Source organism: Capsicum annuum, chromosome 10, assembly GCF_002878395.1.
Source record: "Capsicum annuum cultivar UCD-10X-F1 chromosome 10, UCD10Xv1.1, whole genome shotgun sequence".
In the NCBI taxonomy this organism is placed as follows: Eukaryota; Viridiplantae; Streptophyta; class Magnoliopsida; order Solanales; family Solanaceae; genus Capsicum; species Capsicum annuum.
Genome location: NC_061120.1, coordinates 214,473,067 through 214,482,392, shown reverse-complemented (window position 1 = coordinate 214,482,392; position 9,326 = coordinate 214,473,067).

Below are 9,326 nucleotides of genomic sequence, written 5' to 3'. Positions count from 1 at the left end.
ACACCTTAACTATAAAAAAGTGATACTTTTTATAGTTAAGGTGTGTAATAGGTCACTTATATAGTTTAGGTGTGGATTCGACTTTTCGACTATAGTTTGGGGTGGAAACGATGCATTTTCCCTTAATATTTTTAGCCGTTTACTTTTGTTATTTAATAGGCTGGACGCGCCTAAAATAAGTGTAACACACGCGCCTTAGAATGGGGTTCGCGGGGAGGTAATAATATCACTTTTATATAGTTAAGGTGTGTAATAGGTCACTTATATAATTTAGGTGTAGCTTAAACTTTTCTTGTATAGTATGAGGTGGAAATGATGCTTTTACCCAAAGAGAAAAAAGATAAATGTGAATAGTGACTTTAGAAGCATGCCACATCAATAATTTCATACCCTTCCTTATATATATATAAGTCACTATTCACATTTATCTTTTTTCTCTTTTGTAACTTTTATCTTTATAAATAAAGAAATGAATAAATTTAATATGTAATTCAATTCAATGTGTATTCATTGCTAACCCAAAAATGGTACATTTAAACTACTACTATTTTTTCTAATCAATATTAGCGTGATTTTTTTTTTCCAGTGACTTTCTCCTTTCTTAAAAGTCACTTTTCTAAAGATAAATTTATTTTATCTTGTATTTAATCTCTCTCTCTATATGTGTGTGTGTATGTATAAAAAGGAAGGATATGAAGTTGATGATGTGGCATACTTCTAAAGCCGCTATTCATATTTATTTATTTTCTCATTTTTTTCTATTATATAACTTTTATCTTTATAAATAAATAAATGAATAAATTTAATACATAATTCAATTCATTGTGTATTAATTGCGAAATTAAAAATGGTACATTTAACCTGCTACCATTTCTTTCTAATCAATACAAATATGACTTTTTCTTTTTCAGTAACTTCCTTCTTTTTAATGGAGTATTAACAAAATTATGTGTCTTTTCCTATTTTCTTATTTAAAGACACACTATAAATATCAAATTAAAGAGTTAGAATTATAATGAAAACATATACAAACATAAGAACATCCTTCTTTTTATTAGTTAAGCAAATAGATTTTGTGCCTTTTTTCATATCGATAATGGAGAGATAAACAATTGAAAATCAAGAAGAAATGTCAGTCAATCGATCAATACAGAAATATCATCCTTCTTTGTGGTTCGATCCTTCTTCGAATTTCACATGTAAAAATTTTAATACAACGAATTGCCTTTTATGAACTTTTGTTACTTTTTTTTTTTTAGTGGATTCATAATCTGTGTTTCAAGTTGTCATAATTGAGGGAGATTATGCTTTTCTAGATGCTCGAAGTAAATACATTGTTAAGATTTTATTATCGAATTTATGCATTTTTTGTGGGTACTCTCTCTCTCTCTCTCTCTCTCTCTCTCTCTCTCTCTATCTATCTATCTATCTATCTATCTATCTATATATTGTCAGTTTTGTAATCAATCTGACAGATACTCAGATTATTTTGTATTAATTATTTTTTTTCCTTTGATTTAATAAGATTGAAAAAATTTTCTTTCATATATTTAATGGAATTATATATAGGTAATTATTTCTTCTAAACATATAATTTTATATTGTAGCCCTTTTTTATTTTATAATAGGATATAAATTCATTAATTAAAAAAAATGTAGGATTTCAAAATGGTGAAAGAATTTTAATTTATACTTCTTTATTTGATAGGGATTGAACATATTAATGAGAGATTTACTATTTTCGATAATGACTACTTTTTTATATGAACTAACTATTATTTTTCTTGATCGCTCTTCGCTTTTGGTGAACTAATGTTTTGTTAAAAAAAATTATTTTCTTCATTCTTTCGTTCTAATTATGTTAAAAATATTTAAAATACATTATTAGAGAAATTTTAAATTTTTGTATTAAAAAGCCCAAAGTTAACAAGAGATCAACCAAGAGTTTCCTCCACTAAGTAGATCTTCTCGCCTTCTACAACTTTTTAAGTAACAAATTTTTGATATATTGTATGCCGAAAATATATTGTTGTCATTATAATTAAATTGTTTATATATGATTACATTAATGTAATTTAACCACATTTATTTTTCAAAGTTGGAAAATTTGTGGCTTTGACTATATTAAACGAATATATATATATATATATATATATATATATATATATATTGTTGTCCATTAAAAAAATTATAATGTAAAGTATTTCAAAAATGACATGATCATAATTCATAATGAAATTTATTTTTTATTTATTGGTTATTACAACTTTTTCAAAAGTACCTATAAAATGTTATGAAATTTGGTCCATATTTTTAAAATTGTATATATTCATGTTGATGGTCAATAGTAATTCTTATTAGGTGGTAATAAATTTAATAAATAATTAAGTAAATAAATTATGACCCGCGAAGTGCGGACATATTCACTAGTAAAGGGATAATGAAGTTTTATACTAATAAAATCCCATACCACTAGAGTTAGCAGCTTCACAACTTCCTCCACTCATCTCCACAACAAATGTACTACGAGACTAGGTAATAAAGAGTGACATAGACGTTACAAAAGAGCTCAGAATAGTTTTGGGGTGTAACACTGTGGTTGTTCCTATCCTTTTTAGTCAAAGGACTTTGTACCTATTCTTTCTAAGAGAAAGGTGTTCCAGATGTTGACATTCTCAGTCTTTTTTTTCTTTCTATGTGGATAAATAAAGTTCAATTTAGATCAATCAATTTTTGCCTATTAGTCCATTATTATGGGCATATATATAGATCTTCTTAGGTCTTATTTGACTATCCACAAAATAGTTTTCAGCAACCCTTGAGAGAGAAATACAACATATCTTCGCACTAAAATTTCAACAAGAGTAGTCAAATTTAAATTATAATTTCTGTTTTGTTTCTTGTCCGATTGAGCTAATTTTTGACAAGATTGTTCCTCTCATCTCAATCTTTGATTAGGAACTAACAGGATTAGATTTGGCAGCCTGTAGCTCCTATTTTTAATCCGTGAATATTAGTTACATTTTTTGTGTTTTTGCTCCTTATTATTCTCTAGTTTTGGTGCAATCTTGTTATATTGTTGCTCATTGTTTGACACTTATTTTGTGGCCAATTTTGGAGAACAATATTGTAACTCTTGGTGATTATAGTGGAGGTTTCGGTCCCGTGATTTTTTTAATCTTCACATCAAAGGATTTTCCACATAAATTTGGTGTCTCATGTGATAGGTTTTATTTTTGTCTTATCGTATTTGCGTGACTGATTTATTTACTATCTTATTACCATTATGCTTGGGTTTGTTTATTTCTTCTTGATTCAAATTGAAAGGGAAAGTTTAGACTTGGGTATTCTTCTGCAGCTACCTTGTCGTCCACTTGACAGTGTCTTGTCTCTTTCCCAATACAGTGGTATCAAAGCATTGATTGTTATGATTGTCGATTTGAATAATGGAGGCAAATATGAGAAAAATGGTGTGTTTGAATGGAAGTAATTATCATACATGAAAACGCAAGATGAAAGATCTTCTGTTTGTCAAAAAAATGCATTTGCCTGTGTTTGCGTCTACTAAACCTCAATCCATGACAGATGAGAAATGGAAATTTGAGCACCTACAAGTTTGTAGTTATATCAGACATGGGTTGAAGATAATAGTAGAAACCATATTTTGAATGAGACATATGCAAGAAGTTTGTGGGACAAGCTCGAGACACTTTATGCTTCGAAGGCTGACAATAACAAGTTGTTCCTGCTTAAGCAATTGATGAATATCATGAATAAAAAGTGCATTCCTATTTTTGATCACATAAATGATTTTCAGGGTATCTTTGACCAGCTGTCTGGAATGAGTGTAAAGTTCAATGAAGAAATTCAGGGACTTTGGCTTCTTAATACTCTACCAGATTCTTGAGAAACTCTTTGAGTTTCTTTAACTGATTCTGCTCCTAGTGGCGTTGTAACTATGGAATTTGCTAAGAATATTGTCTTAAATAAAGAAATGAGAAGAAGATCTCATGCCTCATCTTCTTTATCTTCACACTCTGATATTTTGGTTACTGAAGAAAGAGAGAGAGAAACAAGTCCAGAGGCCCAAATAATAAAGATAAAAGTAGAAGCAAGTCGAGATCCAAATTCAAAAATTTTACATGTGACTATTGCAACAAAAAGGGGCATATCATGAAATATTGTTACAAGCATAAGAGAGATACGAGATGGTAAAAGAAAAAAGGTGATAATAAAAATTATGTTGCTATTGTTGCTAATGATGATCTTCTTGTTGCTTATAGTGAGAATGCCATTAATCTTGTTCATGATGAGTCTAGCTGGTTTGTGGATTCTGATGCTAATTTTCATGTTATGCCAAAGAAGGAATTATTTTCTTCTTATACTCCAGGTAATTTTGGGATGCTGAAAATGGGAAATAATGATAAAGTTAAAGTACTTGGCATCAGTACTGTTTGTTTGGAAAGTAACAATGGTTCCAAACTAGTTCTCAATAATGTCAAGCATGCTCTAGATGTACGCTTGAGTCTAATTTTTATAGGTAACCTTGGTGATGAGGGTTTTGATAACACCCTTAGTGCTGGCCAGTAGAAGCTTACTAGAGGTTCGATGATTGTGGCTCGAGGTGATATATTATCTAACAAGTACGTATTTTAGGGCTCCATTTCTAGAGGCTTAGTAAACTTGATAAAGAATAATACTTCATCAGATTTATTGCATAGAAGGTTGATTCATATGAGTCATAAGGTAATTAATAGTTTAACTAAGAAAATTTTACTTTCTGGAGTGAAACAAGCAAAGCTGAAGAAGTGTGTTCATTGCTTAGCCAGTAAATAGACTAGAGTTGCTTTTTAGAGTCATCCGTCTTCAAGAAAACTTGATTTGCTAAAGTTGGTACATTTTGATTTGTGTGGTCCTTTTAAAGTATGATCTCATGGCGATGCACTTTACTTTGTGATTTTTATTGATGATCATTCTCGCAAACTCTGAGTATTTTCTTTGAAGTCCAAGGATCAAGTACTTGATGTGTTCAAGAGTTTTCAGGCCTTAGTTGAGAGGTAGAAAAACATCTGCTCAAATAATAGTGGTGATTATATTGATTCTTTTGATAGATATTGCAGAGAGCAGGATATTTAATATTAGAAAACTCCTCCAAAGACTCCTCAACTAAATAGTTTAGCAAGAGGATGAACAAAATTCTAGTTGAGAGGGTTAGATGTATGCTTTTAGATGTTAAGCTGTCAGATTCCTTTTGGGAAGAAACACTTAATACTGTTGCCTATGTTATTAATTTATCTCCTGCCGTTGCTTTGGATGGTGATGTTCATAACGGAGTTTGGTTCGGTAAGAATGTTTCTTATGATTATCTTAAAATTTTTTGGTGTAAAGTCTTTGTGCATGTTCCTAAGGATGAAAGGTCAAAGTTAGATGTTATAACTAAGCAGTGTATCTTCATTGATTATGGTAAAGATGAATTTGGCTATTATTTTTATGATCCAGTTGAGAAGAAACTTGTTATAAGTTGTGGTGTTGTATTATTTGAAGATCAAACAATTGAAGATTTTGACCAAGCTGAAAAGGGTGATTCTCAAAGTAGTGAGAGCCTAGTTAATGTTGATATAGTTTGTTTGACTATTGCTCCTGAAGAAAATCTTCATGATGATGAAAATCAAGTTGATAAAGATGATAATCATGTTCAGAATGACCATCATGATGTTGTTGATGCTCCAGTGTAAGTTGCTATAATTGATCAACAATCAATTATTGATGCTCCAGAGAGTTCTCTTAGATGATCTACTAGAGAAAGAATACCTTTATCTCGTTATTCTCCCAATGAATATATACTCTTGACCGACGAAGGAAAATCTGAGAGTCTTGATGTACCCATGGAAAGTGAAGAAAAAGAAAAGTGATTTAATGCTATGAAAGATAAGATAAACTCTATATAATAATCATACCTTTGATTTGGTTAAGCTACCTAAATGTAAAAAAACTTTGAAAAATAGGTGGATTGTTTGGGTGAAACATGAAAATGGTAATTCAGTTTTACGATACAAAGCTAGATCGATAGTGAAGGGATTTAACTAAAAAACGGAAGTTGATTTTGATGAGATATTCTCTCAGTTATGAAGATGTCATTCATTTACGTGGTTCTAGGCTTATCTGCAAGTCTAGATTTAGAGATTGAGGAAATGAATGTTAAAACTACTTTTCTCCATAGTGACTTAGATGAAGAAATTTATATGGAGCAATTCAAAGGTTTTAAGGTCAAGAGAAAAGAGAATTACGTTTGCAAATTAAAGAAGAAAGTTTGGTTCCTTAATGAGTCAGCAGAGTTTTAAGAAGATTACTTCAAACTATTGTATTTTTGTGCAAAAATTCTCTGATGTTGACTTTATTATTGTATTGTTTTGTGTTGATGGCATATTTATTGTTGGTCATAATGCTTGCAGAATTCAGAAGTTGAAGCAAAAGTTGAGTAAGTCTTTTTCATGAAAGACTTGGGACCAACAAGGCAAATTCTTGGCCCTCAGATTGTCCGTGACAGAAAGGCCAAGAAGTTGTGGTTATCACAAGAGAGATGCATTCAGAAAGTACTTCGAATATTCAACATGAATAAGGCTAAGGTTGTCAGTATATCTTTAGCTATGCATTTCAAATTGCGCGAAAATCAGTATCCTTCCAATGATGACGAGAAGAAAGATATGAAAAAAGTTTCTTATGCTTCAGCTGTTGGTAGTTTGATGTATGCAATGATTTGTACAAGATTGAATATTTCTCATGTTGTTGATATTGTTAGCCGTTTTCTTCCTAATCCGGAAAGAAAATATTGGAATGATGTAAAGTGGATTATGAGATATCTTTATGACACTTCTAGTCTGAGTTTGTGTTTTGGTATAGGAAAATCTATTCTTTGCGGTTATACAAATTCAGACATGGCTGATGATGTTGATACTCATAAATTACTTCAAGGTATTTGGTTACTTTTACAGAGGGAGTTGTGTCTTGGCAATCTAGGTTACAAAAATATGTTGTTCTATCTACTGCAGAAGCTGGACTTATTGTTGTCATTAAAGCTTGTAAAGAATTTCTTTGGATGAAGAAATTCTTGGGCAAACTTGGTTGTGCTCAAGAGAGATATGTGCTTTATTGCGGTAATCAAAGTGCTATGCATATTGGCGAGAATTCTACATTTCATGATCGGTCTAAACACATTGATGTGAGATACCATTGGATTCGAGATGTGTGGGATTCTAAGTTGCTTGAACTTGAGAAGATTCATACGGACGATAATGGTTTTGACATGATGACTAAAGCTTTGCCAAGAGGAAAGTTTGAATATTGTTGCATGATAGCCAGAATGGCGGTCTCTTCCAGATAGTCATGAGGGGGAAATTATTGAGTTATTGAGTCTTTTTCTCTTCCTATGTGGATAAATAAAAGAAAAAATTTCAAAAATAGCAACTATAGAGCATTAATTGTAACTTTTATAGCAACAGTTTTAAAATTACAAAAAATAGCAATATGTATTTTGTATTTGAGTAAACTATTGCTATTTAAATACATATACAATTAAAGATTCCGCTCCTAATTTAACTCAAATCTGTTTGAGTTTAATAAGGAAAAACAGTTCTTTAATTTAAGGGACATTTAATTTTATAGATTTCTTAACCTTTTAGAACTCTTTTTTTACCACAATCGTTAAATTACAGCTACTAATTCAAATCAAAAACGATTTTCATAATCAGCATCTCAATTCAAATCCAAAATAAGATTCACATTCAAAAATATTTTTCTTCAAGTTATTTTTTATGCTGATCGACTAACATTTTGAAGAAAAGATTAAAAATACAACGGTGCAATTACAGGTATTGTTCATCAAACTTAATTCTATTTGTGGTTTACTAAAATAAAAGTGTGAAGATTGATGAAGAAATTGTAACAAATTAGTGTAGCAGTTGAAGGTTTCAAAAAATTTGAGATCGTATATCAATTTTCTCAGTTGTCGATAAAAAATTGTTTAAGCGAATTTTTCTTTTTCAATTTCAAATTTGCCCTTATTGTTCTGTTATTTGAAAGTTGAGATGAAATTTTTGTCATTAAATTTAATTTTAATTTAGAATAACTAGTGTTTGACTAATTTTTTTTCTTTTTGAATTCGTTTTACAGTTTTGTATAAACGAATTAGTTGTTGTTATAGTACGTATTTGATATTTAATTTTATATTTATTATTTTTTTGTGTTCTGGAGATTGACAATGGAAAACATACCGGTTCTTGTTAAACACTCTTGTAGATGGACATATAAACAACATTATGAAGATTACATATGTTTCCAGATATATGTATTTATAATATACAAATGCGGTACATTTATGTGTTCACTGGCAGTTTCATATGTTTCCAGCTGTATGTATTTATAATATACATATGCAGTTTGTATATACAAATTAGCTGTTGTATATAGTATGTATTTGAGATTTAAACAAACTTGATTCTATTTGTGATTTTCATAAAATAAAATTACAAAAATTACTGAAAAACTTGTAATAAAATTGCGTAACAGTCGTGAAATTTAAAAATTTGAGATCATATATCAATTTTATCAGTTCTCAAAAAAATGATTTGATCGAAATTCTTTTTTTTTTTAAATTCAAAGTTATCTGTGTTATTATGTTATGTGAAAATTGAGATACAATTGTTATATGTTTCATTTGAATTTTAGTCAATTATAACTAGTATTCGAATAAAAGATTTATTTTTGTTGGAATTTTTTTTTGCAGTTTGTATATACGAATTAGTTGTTGTATATAGTACCTATTTGATATTTAATTTTATTTTTACTGTTTTTTTATGTTCTAGAGATTGACAATGGGAAGTTTACCTGTTCTTGTTAAACACACTTGTAGGTGGACATATAAACAACATTATGAAAATTACATATGTTTCCAGCTGTATGTATTTTATAATATGCATATTCAGTACGTTTATGTGTTCACTGACAATTTTATACGTTCCCAACTGTATGTATTTATAATATACATATGCAGCATTTTATGTAAAAATCATGTATTCTTATATGTATTTTTTTAATATGCAGGACATATATTTCCTTTGGCATATGGTATACTTGATTCTGAAAATGATGCATCTTGGACTTGGTTCTTTGAAAATCTAAAGAAAACACGTGGTGAAAAAAAACATATAATGAAACTGCAAGCATCATAAAAGTTGTTGTTGGTGTGTACAATGATGTTCCACATTATGCATGTATTTAGCGTCTATGAGAAAGTGTATAATAATATTGTTATAGTTTAAATGTTGCAG